Below are 17,157 nucleotides of genomic sequence, written 5' to 3' on the forward strand. Positions count from 1 at the left end.
CCAAAGTGTCAGTGCCCGCTGGGGGCACCCCGTCGCCACATGAATAAAACCAGCCGGGAACATGGATTGAAGGTACAAATGCCTGCAAGGTGGAGGAAGGACTTACCATAGTGCAGGGAGAGCCTTGAGCCGCCTCTGCAATGGCCTTTTATTGAAGCATTATACGACAGGTGTGGGGCCCACCAACAAGAGCTACTTGCTTAATGATCACTACGTGCTCTTTCTCCCCGGGCTCAACTCCCACCCTGCTGCTACCTGCTGCTACCTGCTGCATCCTGAATGTCCAATGCATAACACCTGCTTGCTAATGAGCAACCACTCTTAACTCATTAACACCTGCAGCTGCCTTAGAGCTCATCTCCGGGCAGCCAAACATCTCCATGTCAGCCAGGAGATTGTCCGGCTCCCAGGGCATCCCTCAAGAGCCAGTGACCACTTCCACAAGCTTGGTGCACGTCTCCTACACCAAAGTTTGATTTTTTTTCCTTGAGCTCATATCTCACTTGATGTCTCAGAAGTATTGGACATCCTCTACTTCTAACAACACTCTACCTTCATTTTCAAGCATCACATCTTTCTGGTTTTCTTCTTTATGGATTCCCCTTCTTAATCTTCTTTTGGACTCATCTTCCTGCCTTTAAATACTGAAGTTTCTAAAAGCTCAGTCATGGGTTCCTTAATCAATCTACATTCAGTTTATAAGCAATCTCATTCAGAATGTGTGGCATAACACAGCAATTAAAAGATTAATCCATTTTCCAAGCTTTCTGTGTTCAAATCATCTCTGACACTAGGTTTGCCATCATGGAAAGACATCAATTTTTTTTGTCTCAGTTTTTCTTTTTAAATGGCAGTTTTATAATGGTTCTTATGGGGTTGTCAAAAGTTTTCAATGAATCCATATTCATAAGTTACTGATACGAATGAGCACAGCTTTAATTACCACATGGGATTGGACAGTTAACCCTTGGTTTGCTCTGGCCTAGACTTCCTTTTCAAACTATATACAACCTTTTCCTTTTTTCTTAACTTAAATTTCTCAATAGCATCTCAAATTCAACACATTAAAAATAGAACTTATGTCACCGATAGGACAGTCAGCATTCTCTCTATAGGCTCTCTTGATATGGAAAAAGAGTTTAAGGGAAAGCAGACAGCAGGATGTGGTGCTACCTTCTATGGGTCTCAGCAATGATAATTGTGCTTCCGACATGGAGTTGATTAGAAGATGTTGAGTATGGAAGAGAACAAATCACGTCTTTTTATGGCTGAGTAGTATTCCATGGTTTATATACATGGTTTATTAATCCATGGTTTACTAATCTATTCATGTGTCAATGGGCACTTGTGTGGTTTCATGTCCTTGTGATTGTGAAAAGTGCTGCTGTTAACACACCTATAACTTTTACTTAAAATTTACAAAAGCAAACTACATACCCACATAATACACTGAAATAAACTTTTAAAAAATGGCATAAGGACAATAAAAAGTGCTGAAAGTTTAAAAAAAAAAAAGAACAGGCTGCGTAGAGAAAATATGGTAAATTGAGCAGCATTCTAATTTTCCCCTGAGTCAGCAGGTCCACATCTGACTTCTTTATACAATTTAAATAAATATTAAAATGGCACAAAGGGACACAGAGTACATAGCAGGTCAAATTTATATAATAATAAGACTCTTTCCCCACTCCAGATATCTTTGTTGTGGAGCAATCAATGACTTTGAAATTTCTGATTTAGGGTCATTGATTAGAAACTCCCCAGAAATAGATACAGTTAACCTCCTTGCACATATAATGTTGTCTGGATGAAAAAGAAGATGGCCAATTATCAAATACTAGTTTATCTAATAAAAGTCATCTGTACCAGAAAGCAGAGTATGGTATTTAGACATGCATGAGTTTCAGGGGAATGGTCCTAAAGTGCTGGCTGAGTCATATGGAGAAAATACTTGGCACTGGAATCAGTCACTTGGTTGCATAAAATAGCAAAGTGAGATAATGTAAGAGTTAAAGATACCCTGTATAGAAGAGAAGCTGAGCTTTAACTACAGTAAGAAAAGAACAGCACTTTTCTAATCATAGAAAATGGTAGCAAGCATCACTTAGTTCATGCTAAATTGCCCTAAATAAAGCCTTCTACTCATTTTATTTTTCTACTTATGTTTGGATTCCAGATGAAAACCTATTGTTCCGATGAATATTCCTTATTCACTACTGAATCATTCTGTATCCATCTGAAGTCTCCTATGTTCTAGAAATAATACCTTTGATGTGACTGGTTCTCATTATCTCTCTTCTAAAACAGTAAAATAATTTCCACCTGTTTCTGCTGACTTGAAATTAAGTGTTTACTTCAAACACATGAACTTCTTTTCCTCTGTTTCACAAATCAAACGATCTGCATGGCTGCCTTCATACTTGCTGCCTTGTGGTAGACATTGGTACATACTGATTGAGCCCATGTTTACAGTTCTATGTGGCTAAAAGGCACCTTTACTCTCTGCTTTTGTGTGATCTTATATTTCACTTATCTAAGTGAATGCTCTGCAACCATTCAGAATTCAAGAACAGACTTTGTCCCCTGACAAACAAGATGGAATTAAAACACATCTCTTCACAATCACTGACTGAGATTAATTTGACAAATACCCATTAGACCAGCCAACAGTCTGCTCAGTTACTCCTATTTGCTTTAATTTATTTAGCAAAAGACCCTGATCTATCAAGTTAAATGCCTTGATCATTCATCAGATTACAGATAGTGAAGCATCCTAGTCTATAGCCAGGTTATCAATCTGTGAAAGGTGAACATTTGGGTAACTCATTTAACTGAGCAAGGTCTAAAGCTTTTAATATTTTAAGTTATTGGAGGCCATCATTGAGCTATAATCTTTCCCTTGTCAAATATTACAGACTCATAACAAGATATTTGTTTCCATGAACTAACTGAGCTCTAAAATGCATTTTCCCCTGCAGTTCATTCCTGACTAGGTATTTATTCAGAAGATCTTGATTCTAGTATTATATTGAGTATAGTCTGGTTTGTGCACAGAAATTATATTGTTTTGACAGCTCTATTATTTTTGCTGGTTTGCTTGCAGCAATTTATCTTACGGTACATGAGGAATTTATTTTTTTAATTGGCACTGCCTTTCTTTATGAATGTGTTTATGAGATATTATAGCAGTTCAACATTTTAATGTTTCAATGTTTTCCACCAATTTGGTAATCTTGTAAACAGCAGTGTTTTGGAAAGGCCTCTAAGCAGTTTTGAAAATAGGATTAAAAGGAAGAAAGCTAGTGAATTTAGTTCCACCTTTACTACTATTCTGCCAGTGCTATCATGCTATTAGCCTGGACTATAAAAGTAAAACATGCAGTGATAGATACTTGAGCTAAGGTATAACTAAATATAAAAATTATGATCAGAAAACATTTTAAATGTGCCCTTTCAAATTTCAATACAAACTGAAAGAGTTGCTATTAAAGGAATAGGGTATTACTTTTCCATCGTGGACATTACCTTGAACACCTACACAAAGACCAAAAAGTTAGGGCATCCGGATATTCAACTTCGATCTCAGAATGCTTAGCTCAGGAAACTAGAAATGAACTAGCTTTCAGCTCCTGAACCAAAATTTAAAAGTTAAATTATTTAACAGATAGGACTTGTTTTAGTTCTATTAGTTTTTATGACCTTAAAGCAGATATAGCTTAGTCAGTTAAAGTGTATTTTTTTGTAATCTAAATCTAGGTAATGAGGATCTTTGAAATTTATTGCAATTATAAAATAAGTAATTCAAGCATTTGTTGGCTACCATTTTGTTTCATAATAGCTGTAAATAAACCAAACAGCTACTCTAAGTTAGATCTTGATACAATTTAATAATACATAAAATCTCGTCTAAAGCGTCAACTACTTACAACACAGGCAAATGCCACTTGTTAGACCCATGTATACATTTACTCATTCAGCAAATAATAAGCACTTTCTAAGAGCAAACTCCTATGTTAGGAGTTTTAGGAGATTCGAAGAAGAGATGTAATATCTTAAGTGCAGATTTTCATAAAGTCTATTAAGTGTACATTAAAAATGCAATTTGAAATAGAAAACTGTAAGCATGTGTCACTTTGAGGTAGTCTTTAAAGTACTCTGGAAATCCACTGGAAAGAGAGGGAACTTCCAAGATGTAGGTTTAGAGATAAGACATAAGAAATGAGGAGAAAGGCAGTAGAGAGGGAGGATACAGACTGAACAAGTCCTATGTGACCTCTAACCCAAGGTACTGGTTTTCAGGTGACACTTCTAACCATGTAACCACAAAGCTTTTGGAGGAGAAAATGGAGCAATACATGGTGGAATGAGGTACAAATAGGTTCTCCCCCTAGCTACTCCACCTACACATTAGAATCACTTGCCCTCAGCCCTACGTCAGACCAAATAAATAAAAAAATTTTCACTGATAAAAACTGGCTTAGGTGTTTTTAAAAACTCCCTAGGTGATTTAAATATGCATTCATTGCTGAGAAACACCAACTACAGTACATTATTTGCAGCAGACAACATCAACTGGCCATGAAATAAGGCAATTGCAGGTCCTAATATACCTGGACCATTCCTCCCCCTGAGTCTTATTTGACCTATGGTAGTCATCCTTATCTTTGTAAATTTGATTTACGCTATTAAATCAACTTCTCTTTTTTCTTTCACGTCTATAATACTGTTAAATTATATTTTCTTGTCATTTAACTGAAGACTTTAGAACAAGCATAATCACCTTGATTCTGCCAAAGTCCTAAAACTTTTCACAACTTTTCCGGCTTCTAAAGTCCTTGAGGTTTTTTTTGCTTTGTTTTGTTTTTATTTTTTACTATTAAATCATAGCTGTGTACATTAATGCGATCATGGGGCACCACACACTGGTTTTATAGACTATTTGACATATTTTCATCACACTGGTTAACATAGCCTTCGTGGCATTTTCTTAGTTATTGTGTTAAGACATTTATATTTTACACTTACTAAGTTTCACATGTATCCTTATAAGATGTATCCTTATAAGGTGTAATCCCACCAATCACCCTCCCTCCACCCTCTCCCCCTTCCCCATATTCTTAGGTTATAACTGGGTTATAGCTTTCATATGAAAGCCATAAATTAGTTTCATAGTATGGCTGAGTACATTGGATACTTTCCCCTCCATTCTTGAGATACTTTATTAAGAAAAATATGTTTTAGCTCCATCCATGTAAACATGAAAGAGGTGAAGTCTCCATCTTTCTTTAAGGCTGCATAATATTCCATGGTCTACCACCTCTGGTATATGGGGCCAACACCCTACTCCTTGAGCCTTGATGAATTTTTCATGTCATAATTTTGTAATCCAATGCCCTTTCCAGTATCATTCTATCCATCTCTCATCACTGTCTTCACCTATCTGAATAATACCATAGTAAAATGTACTTATTACCTAACATATATCCAAAGCTAACATATATCCTCACCCTCTTTCCTTCTAATTATAAAACAATGGCCTTCAATTAACCCAACAATTTGCTTTCTGCATAATTGTACTGTAAAAGATAAACATCACTGGAGAAAATTCACATAATCAATAATACTGATTATCATTATACCTCAGATCTCTAACTTCATCTAGGCTCTTAGTATCATCCAGTTGGGTTTTCTTTGTTGTTGTTGTTGTTGTTTTTCATTGTGTTTTGTTTTTATTTTTAACCACAATTCTCTGGAACTATTTTTCTCCCATTCTCTATAACATAAATTTTATAAAAACAATATGATTCCTAAACTTTTACCATCACGGCCTCCCTTTCCATCTCAGCAGATAAACTGTGCCTTCTGTTTCATAAGTATAGTAGTTAATGCACTTGCTACCATCCCCTCTCTCCACTCTGTACTGGACATTTTTATTAGCATAAACATGATGACCCTAATTCCCCCTCCATTTACCTGTTTTTTTTTAAAGCTAAATTCTTCAGACAATTAGTTTTAATTTTTTCAGCCCCATGCTTTCTTCAGCCCAATTTGTTCAAGTTTTCACCAATTGCATTCACTTTATTGAATCCAAAGATCAGTTCTCAGCATCTTACTTCACCTATCAGCAATACTTGACATTGTTGGTCTCACTTCTTCCTTCTTAAAATGCTCTTCTATTTGGTTTCAAGGGCACTTCACTAAGTTGATTTTCTTCCTTCTGTGAAATTGTTGCTTCTTCTCAATCACTTTTGTTGGTTGGTGCTCATCTTTCTGACCTCAAAAACTTGAAGTGCCCTACATCCCACTTCTTGAATTTTTTCTATCGACACTCACTTCCTTGATGGTCTTGTCCAATCTCATGCCTCTAAATGCCTTCTCTATGATCCCACATGAAATTTACATTTTCAGATGAAAACTCCTTTCTCAACTATGTGCTAACATATAAAACTGGATACTCCACATATTCACCTAAATATCTAATAGGTGTTTTATACTTAACAAGAAAATGCTCAATCCTTAGATTCACTCTCCACCTGTATCCTCCAGATTCTTCACCTCAATAACGAAATCTACATTCTTCAACTATGCATCTAAAAAATCTCAGAGTCATTCTTGACACCCATTTTTTCTCACTACCCACACTTGTTTGGCAAATCCTATAAAATTCATCATTAAAATATATTTAGAATTTTATTAGATATTGTTGCTGTCCACTGGCCTAGTCAGAGACACAGAGGCAGGCACTGCAGAAGAAATGAATGATTTATTAAGGGATGGCTGGTGCTCGCTCAGGCACCAAAGTCCAAAATTATCAGGCACCAAAGATCCAAAATCATCAGATAGAAATAATCCAAGAACAAAGGAATCAAAAGGTAAAGATTCCTTATCAGAATTAATCCAGCAAAGTATGTACACCTCTTTCTAAACCAAGAATATCTTGTTTAGAGAGAAACAACAATGGAGATGAACCAAAAAGGGCTGGGTTGTCTGTTCTGTTTGCCTATTTCTCTATATGATTAACTGAAAGTTTTTTTGTAAATAGAGGTAGGGGATCAAGTGCAAGGGTCCATTGCCCAAGGCAGATGCTCTGTCTCCAGCTAGGACTTGGTGAGAGCCCTCTAGGATATTCTTTCCTTTAAGGCGTGACTGCCTACATTTTTCAGCAAAGCCGTTTATGTGAGCTGGGGGAGAATATCCCCCAAAACTCATACCTAGCCCAAGTACTGGAAATGTCCCTTCTCAGGGTCTCGTAACTTCAAGGAGCACAAATGAGACTGATTCACCTACAAGGGTGCTGTGGACTGTGCTCCTTGAACATGTGCTCTGAAACATACTCAGAATCATATTTTTTATTAAATCACCTCTACCAAACTGGATCAAGCTTATATTATTTTAATTCTTTAAATTCATCTGTACCTATAATCCAAAAACCCTTCTATTAATACTTTTGCTTTAAGAGGTCTCTTGATTTCATCCTTGCCTACTTCAGTCATTTTCAATATAATAGTCAGAGGGCTTCTGTTAAATATAATTAAAATCATGCTGTTCCTGTTTATAAACTTCTAATGTCTACTTGTGTCAATTGGACTAAAAGCTACTACCTGTGATGGACGTACAAAAGCCTCCTGGTCCCTCATCACACTTCAGGTACATGCTCACATTAGGGACTTTGTACTTCCCTTGGTCTGGAATGTCTGTGTCACTCTTCATCCTCTTCGGATCTCACATACTCTGTGCAACCTTTAATGATCATCCTATTTAAAAGTGCAACTTGTCAGAATTCTCTAATCTCATTTCTGAGTTTATTTCCCTTCACAGCCCTTATTATATAAAATACCACATATTTTATGTATTTACTTGGAGTTTTGTATGGCTCCCCAACTTCCAATAAAATATGAGGTATATAATTAAAGTGAATGTTTTTAGTTCATATTTTTATATCCCTACATCCCCTAGTATTTAACATGGTGTGTGGTACATGATGGGCCTTTAATAAAAATTGTTAAATGACTAAATGGATAGAAGCTATAAAACAAAATATCAGACCAGGCTAACTGCTGTAATCCTAACACTCTGGAAGCTAAGGCAGGAGGACTGCTTGAACTCAGGAGTTTGAGACCAGCCTCAGTAAGAATGAGACCTTGTCTCTACTAAAAATAGAAAAATTAGGCATTGTGACAGGTAACTGGAGTCCCAGCTACTCAGAAGACTCAGGCCAGAGGTTCACTTGGGCCTAAGAGTTTGAGGTTGCTGTGAGCTATGAAGATGCCAAAGCACTCTATCCAGGGTAATAGAGTGAAAGACTGTCGCAAAAAAAAAAAAAAAAAAAAGAAAAAAAGTCATTTTCCCGTCCCTAAATATGAACATTTATTTTCATCTGGCCCCAAACTCTTTCTCTTTCCTGTTTTTACAAAGAGATGTGTTATATCCTATCAAAAGACATGTATCTATAGGTGCTTTGGAGCCCTACTTTTGTCTTTCCAGTGTTAACTATCACCCTGATATCACATCTTCTGGCACATTCCATTTAGGAATGTTTACTTTACTACTTTATCCCATGCTTTAATAACATTTTCTTGCTGCATAACTCTGTCCAGCTACTGTCCTAGTTCTCTATGCTTCTTAACAGACAACATGTTTGAAATAACTGAATTACATTCCTTAATTTTCTCATTCTCATTCACTCTTCAATTATTTTATATATTAGTTATGTTCCCCCAAATTACACTATATCCTTTTTGGCTAAAGTCACAGATGAACCCAAGTGTATAATTTTCTGTAAGAATAATAATAACTTCAGGATATTGAGGTTTTATTACACATCCAGTCTATTTTATATGCCACAGTCCATGAGAAGACAAAAATTAGCAAAATATACTCTTGTTAGTCCTATCTTTGATCTTGGGAGATGGGCACTGTTACTATCACTAACTAACATAGGGAAGCTATAGAATAAAGAGGTTAAGTAACCTATTTCACTGTAAACCTGGATCCAGTTAGTGTGAGACACAAGAGCTATATATAGATAGTTTAATTCCAGAGCACTTTTTAAAACTATATGCTTATAGTTGGCTCTCATTTACTTGGCACATCTCAACTCTGGGAGTTTTCAATGTACTTCATTGATTTTTCAGCACTACCTTACCTGTAAATGTTGGAGTGCTTTGAAAATCAGTCCTGAACTCTTATTTTCACCAATGCTGTACATCTTACTTGGTTAGCTTATCTCTGCTAGCTTTCAATGCCATCAAATTTCCAACTCCTTAGTGTAAATGATCTACCCAGACCTCTTTTCTAAAAAACCAGTTTTCTAAACTGACTTGCCTCAGTCTCTCACAGACATCATAAATGTACTTTCAACATCTATTCATGATCCCACCCACTGTTTAAACCTATTTTATCACCAATATTCTCCATTTCAATGACTGTCACCTCCACCCACCCAGATTCTCCAGCCAGAAAACTGAGGGTCTTTTTTGACATCACTTTCTCTCTTATTCTTCTCATCTAATATGTTAACAAGTCTTCTTGATTCTAACCCAACATATATTTTGAGTGATCTTATTCTCTTTATTGCTAGCTTTATTGCAGTTCTACATTCTATTACTCTATTCATACTGAAGCTATAACTATCATATAACTCCTGGTTTGGCCGGGTGCAGTGGCTGTAATCCTAGCACATTGGGAGGCCTAGATGGGCAGATTGTTTGAGTTCAGGAATTTGAAACTACCCTGAGCAAGAGTGAGACCCTGTCTCTACTAAAAATAGAAAAATTAGCTGTTCGTATCGGGGGCATCTATTGTCCCAGCTACTCAGGAAGTTGAGGCATGAGGATCACTTGAGCCCAAAGAGTTTGAGGTTGCTGTGAACTATGATGCCACTGCACTCTACCCAGGGTGACAGAGTGGGACTCTATCTTAAAAAAAAAAAAAAAAAAAACTTCCTGGTTTATCTGAATAACTATCCTCCTGCATAAAACCTTAATCTTCAGAATTTTTCTTTGGAAGAAAGGTTGGCCCCAAATGATTATGAAGAATAATTGGATAGTCAATATCATGGACACAGACAAGAATAATCCATGTCAGTTTCTTTTGTCAAAAAATAAAACTACTTGCTAAATACACAATAAAGGTACATTATCTATTGAATACACCATACACTTAAATATAATTGAAGACATAAAAATATTGCTTGAGTTAAACTTGTTAAGTAATATTTTTGCCCTATCCTACTATTTATTAGTCAATTTAATTATTCTCCATAGGAAAAAAAGACAAGGTACTCATTCTCTAGGTAAATTCCTAATTTGATATATGTTCACTTAAAAAAACTAGGTACATGAGGTATAGATAGAAAATACTGTAATTTTGTATTTCCATAATTTCTTAAATGTAATTATATATATTGACGATAGATATACTTGCATGTAGAATATGTTCTAACTTTAAAAGGTTATAATGACTTTAGTATTAAAGGTAAATAGTCAGAGATTCTATTTAATCTTTAATATAGAAATATATAATTCTCTAAGATTAATTATCATGTTCTAATAGATAGGATATATCTATCTGACAGAGAAGAAAATCACCAACACTGTAAACATCGTAAGCTAATTTCAAAAAAAGAAATGAAGAATTAATTTGTCAGTTTTTCAGAAGTGGTCATTTCTCGGTCATATAAATTATTCTTGTACAATATTTTGTAAGCCAGGAAGAAGGAACACACTCTAAAAGACTGTTATATATGAATGTTTGCAAACCCCAAAAATTGGATGTTGAAAGTTCATAGCAAATGCAGTGTATTAGGAGGTGGAGCCATTGGGAGGTGATCAGCTCTTCAGGGTGGAACCCTCATGAATGGAATTAGTGCCCTTAAAAAGGAGGGTCCAGAGAGTTGTTGCTTGGCTCTTTCTACTATGTGAGGGCACAGCAGAAAGATACCATCTACAAACAGGAAATAGACTCTCACCAGAGACCAAATCTGATTGCCTTGATCTTGATTTTCCCAGGCTTAAAAGCTATAAGCAATAAATTTCTGGGTTTTTTGTAAGTTACCACTATTGGTATTTTGTTGTCTGAATGGATTAATAGCAGTCTGGATTAATACAGCATAAGGATCAATAATTCTACTGTGTAAAAGAATTTTAAAGATATTTTTATGAAAAGAAATATGATTTCCTGGGGAAATAATTAAATGCTAAGTTTTTACTAATAATATGTGCTTTAAATAATAAATAATAAATGAACAATAGAGCAAATATTATGAAGAATATCCCTTGATATTCAGAATGGAAATTATTAGGTACATGAAAAATGGTAAATAAAAAAGCCAACATAGTAATAGTGCTTCCTGAATTTTCCACATCCAACTTGGTTTTCAGAGTACATAACTGAAGATAGAAAAATATAATTTTAAAGTGACTAGTTTATAGGCATTTATGTAGGATTACTGAATTTAAAAATGTAAAGACAAACCAAAACTTTAAACTAGGCTAATAAATAGTTCAATAAGCCACACTAATTTCCAACAATGAAGTAAAGTTGGAGTGAGATATCATCTATAAAATGATGATAAAGAAAATCTTTCCAAACATATGTTTTAAAAATAAAAGTAGTCCAAAAAGGAAAATTCCTTAGGTATTTTCTAATAAAAGTATAGGAAAGACATAGCAAAGAGATAAAATAAAAAGGGAGTCCGATTTTACTAAAAAAATACACTCCTTCTGAAAATGAAATCAATATTAATACTAATAATAAAAGATATAAAGATGTTGTTTATACACTAGAAGAAAAAGGTGAAGGAGGTTTTACTAAGAATATGGAATGTTTGGGGTTAATTTGCATTTGTCTCCAAGAACAGGCCTTATGATTTTAAATTAGTTCTCTTACTCATTTATTCAAGATACAGTAGAATCGCCCTAGTTGACCACCTCCCTACATCGACTACCTCCCTACATCAAGTACCTCCCTACATCAAAGACCTCTTTAAGTTGACCTAATTTTCATAGTCAGGACATGCACCATAAGCACTTATCAGTACAACACACCTTGTTCTTTATGTTGACACCTGCAAATGTTGACTAGTTTGTTACAGTCTCTTAGCTGGTCAACTTACAGAGGTTCTACTGTATATTTATCAAGGACCATCCAGTTGCTGATATTTCTATGTGTTAAGGACATGGAGGTAGAAAACAAAATTTATACTTTCAGAGACATATGGCCTAGCACTTAATAGAGTCCAAGATGGGGAAAAGTAATTTTAAGAATATTACAATAGGGATCCGGAAAAAATAGGGCCACCCTAGTATTACCAGAGCAGATAAACTTGGGGATTTAGAATTTGGTAACTTTTGTGCCAGGAGGAGGGGCTCACACCTACAATGCTAGCCCTCTGTGAGACTGAGGCAGATGGGTTGCTTGAGCTCATGAGTTGGAGACTAGCTTGAGCAAGAGGGAGACCCCGCTATTGTGGTTGAGCATCTCATAGTTCCCAACTAATTGAAAGGCTGTAGCAAGAGGATCACTTAAGCCCAAGAGTTTGAGGTGGCTGTGAGGTGTGACACCACGGCACTCTACTGAGGGTGACAAAGTGAGACTCTGTTTCCAAAAAAAAAAAGAGTTTGGTAACTTTTGTTAAAGCAAACTAGAAAAGGCCTCTTACGACAAGATAATTGGTAGATTTCAAAAGGTACAAAACACTTTTCAATTATTGATAATATTTCTACTGGATTTCCATACAGGGTGAGAGTTAGAGTCAACAGGGGATTGTATTAGTTACTACTACTATGTAACAAATTACTCAAACTTCAGCAGTTTAAAACAGCAAATATTTATTAGCTCACAATGCTCAGGGTTAGGAGTGCCCCAAATTCTCTTTTCTTTACATATTCAGCTCAAAATCTAGCATGTTATTTTTCTAAATCAATTTCAAGAATGAATAAGTCTCCTCAGATTAAATTCTGTAATTATTGATTTTTGTAAAGAGTTTCTCTTGGGGTGGTGCCTGTAGCTCAAGGAGTAGGGCGCCGGTCCCATATGCCGGAGGTGGTGGGTTCAAAAAAAAAGAGTTTCTCTTAATCTGTACCACTGTAAAATAAAGTTAGTTGATTCTAAACTCCCAACAGACAAGGTATGCTAAGATAAGCCTAGGTAAATCTACTGAAAATCTACTCTTAACAAAGTATAAATATAAGGACCATGGACACTAAATTAGGGTCACAAAAGAATAACTGGCCCATATCATTTATTAAATTTAGGCAGACAAATGTTGGAGATTCTTGATTAGATCTTATAACTGAGAAATAATTTTACACAGTCTCAATTCCTCTCTCTTGGTTTCGCCCTCTGAATAAACCTTCCTTTTTAAAGAATGGCAGCACAAGTTGTCAAATAAATGATGTTCCCAGTCTGCTTCCTGCCGTTAGAAGTTTGGACTCCATCTGCTTTTTTCCGGTTTCTACTGTGTCTTCCTGTATTGGTCCCAGATGGCAGTGCTTCTTCCAATATAATTTTCTCAAAAACTTTATGATCTTCCAATGAATATCACTGGGGTTCACCCCATTAGACAAATGCCAAACCCACATATCTCTTCACAACAAGCCTATGCATTCTTTATAGTTCATATTGTCTGAGTGAGTAAATCTGAGCATAAGAGATTTGCCTTCATAGCTACACCAGACTTTCTGGTGCTGCCTGGGATTTGAGCTTTGCTTGGATACATCTCTCAATTAATCACATTTTACTATAAGCAACATGAGTAACCCAGGCTGCTTTAGTAACATTTTGTTTATAAATATCCTTAGCTATATCAACAAATTCATTGGTTACATGCTCTGTCTGCAATACTGCAGGCAACAATGGCCCTAAGCTTTCTGCCTACGAAGCAAAGACCTTCCAGTCTCTAGCAACATGTTACTCTCTTTCTTTCTTCCGAGCCTTCAACAGCAGCATTTCCAAAAGCCAACCTGCTATGAACAGTATATGCAATGCAATTTAGTCTTTCTCTAATATCCCAAAATCCTTACATCTTTTTGCTCACTACCCAGATCCAAAGCTCTGACTGCATTTTTTAGTATTGGTTAAGGCAGCTTTGTACTTTCATATACAAAAATCTGCACTAATTATCTGTTGTTATATAACAAATATTTCCAAATCTAGTGGCTTAAAACGACAAACTTTTGTTTTTAATTGCACAGTTCCACAGTTTCCATGTGTTAGAAATCCAAGAAATCTAAGACCATCCGAGGATGGTCTGTTTGATCATCTCTTTCATGAAATTAAAACAGAGTCTTTCACAAAACTTTAATCAAGATATCAGTCTGGGACAGAGTCATCTCAGATCCAAATTGAGAAGACTCATTCTGCTTCCAAACTCACACAGATAGCTCTTGGTAGGCTTCAAATGTTCAATGGTGTTTGGCCAGAGACAGCAGTTCTTTGCCATATGGGCCTCTCCATACGGTAACTGACAGCATGACAGCTGGCTGACCTCAACGCAAGTGAGGAAGGAAGCAATGAAGACGACGCCCAAGATAGAAGCCACAGTCCTTATATAATGCAATTCCAGAAATGACATCTCATCATTGAGAGATGCTATTTGTTAGAATCACTATTTGTTAAAAATACGTTCAGCTTATATACAAGAGGGTAGTGGCAATTATATAAGGGTGTGGATAACTAAGTGTGGAGTTCTTTGGAGGCCATTAGAAAAGCAGCCAATGACAAATATAGAAGAAGATTGAGAGTTGGTTAAAATATATTTTCTGGAAAATAAGCCAGGCAAATATCTAAATGCTAATAGACTTGTGTGACAAACTAATGACCCCTTAGAGATGTCCACATCCTAATCAATAAAATCTGCAAATATATATATACTATGACAAAGGGAAATTAAGTCTGCCAATGGAATTAAGTTTGCTGATTGACTCACTTTACAATATGGAGATTACTGTGGATTATCCAAGTGGCCCCACTGCCATCAGAGGGGTCTTTACGAGTGGAAAATGGAGGTAGGAGTCTTAGAGAGAGAGAGATGACATTGGAATAAGGGTCATAGAGATGCTATATTACTGGCTTTGAAGAGGGAGCAAAGGGCCTGTAAGACAAGAAATGTCAATAGCCTTTAGGAATTGGAAAAGGCACAGAAATGGTTTCTCTCCTACATAGAATCTCCAGGAAAGAATGCAATCCTGCCTACATTTTAACTAAGCGAAACCTGTGTTGGACTTTTAATCTACAGATACTTAAGGTACTAAAGTGTATTATTTTAAGCCAGTAAATTTCTGATTTTTTTTTTTTTTACCATAGCCATAGAAAACTAATACAGCTTGTATTTGGAAACACAACCTATTTGGTGGGAAAAAAAATCTTTGCAGTTCAAATTGTCTTGTGCATTTAGAAGATGAGTACATGGTAAGAAATCATTAAGGTGTTTAACAATGAACCTGAAAACATAAGATTAAAGGATTGTATGATTTTCAATACTGAAGCAAATCATACTTCCAACATTTGTGTGCCTAAATTTAACAAATGATATGGGCCATGAAATGTACATATATGTTATGTAAATTATAATATATATGTCCATACTCTGTGTGTGTATAGTATGTAGACATATATATCTAATATGCAGTGCATGCACACACACATAAATTATCTTCATCCAGTTGATAAATATAGGCTTATATTTGGGAGTGAAAATCTACTTTCAACAAAGCATCAATATATGTAAATGCTGTGTCAACACTTCTTCAGCGTCAAAATTAGACAGAAGGTTTTTTAGGGGGATTCAAAGTTTTGTGTTTTTTTTCCCTAGTATTTTCTATAACAGAGAGCTTTTGCCTAAGTATTAAGTGTTTTCTGAGCAGTTTTATAGGCCAGCTATAATCTTTCAAAATTACTTTCTGTCCTTTCTAAAATGTTTTCTTCCTGTTTCAGATTATGGTGATTCTATCCACCCATGCATGGAAGTTTGAAAACAGAGACCCCTGAACTCTTCCCTCTCCCTATCATTCATATTTAACTTATCACCAAGCTTTTTTGTTTAAGAACATCAACAGAAAATACGCCTTTTCTTCTGCACCCTTACTTTGTTATTATAGTTCAGATACATGCCATCATTTTCCTGAACTACGGCCTAAACTTTTAACTCATTGGCCATCTCTACTTTTCCCCAATCAACGTTCTCTCTGTAAAAGATAAATCTGGTCAAATCTTCCTTTTTAATTTTCTGTTCATTTATTTTAAGTTTCTGAAGTAAACTGAAAGCTTCATGAACCAAATTAAAATATTACATTTTATTTAAACACACATGCTAATATAAGAAAAAATAGCATTTTAAACATACTGTTTTATCAAGTAAACCATAAAACTTATATTCAATATTGACATCATTTTATAAAAGGAAAGAGTTGTAAAATAAAATGTAGGAACAACAAAAGCTCAGAATATAGAACGCTCCTTAAGAGAACAAGATGAACTTTCACAGCTATGTATGAAGACAGAAAGACAGCAAATGGAGAAAGAAAGAAAAGAAGGTAGGTAGGTCAAGAAGAAAGACAAACTTTAAATTTGTTTCCATATTGAACAGAATACATCTGACTCTAAAGTCACCAAAGAGAAGTGTAGCCGTCTTTTTAAATTTCTGCTTAACGTGGTATGTTTGTGTGATTGGGAGAATAATGTGTTTGTGTGTCTGGGAGACTGACATAAAAATATGCTGCATATAACAAGAAAATTTCTTAAAACTTTTCTCCAAAGTGATAGATCTCACTCTCCGTACTTCTATACGGTTCTTCCGTTCCTTTCCTCTTTCTCTACTCTAATGAATTAGGGTCATAAAATCGCTTTATTGTGTAAATTTAGAATTTTCATTTTCCCTTTTCCACATCTTCTCTGACCAATAAATCAATTAGTTTTGAAGAATCCACCCTGGTGGAAGTTTGTGGTGAGGTGATGGAGAATGAGAGGTAGAAAATCTAAATAAGAATGCATTCTCTGATCACAAGTTGTTTTATTGATAGAAAATTTTTTTACTTTGAAAATCATTTGGGGCAGTGCCTGTGGCTCAGGGAGTAGGGTGCCGGTCTCAAATACCAAGGGTGGCAGGTTCGAATCTGGCCCCAGCCAAAACTGCAACAACAACAAATAATAATAATT

This window comes from Nycticebus coucang, chromosome 16, assembly GCF_027406575.1.
Source record: "Nycticebus coucang isolate mNycCou1 chromosome 16, mNycCou1.pri, whole genome shotgun sequence".
NCBI lineage: Eukaryota > Metazoa > Chordata > Mammalia > Primates > Lorisidae > Nycticebus > Nycticebus coucang.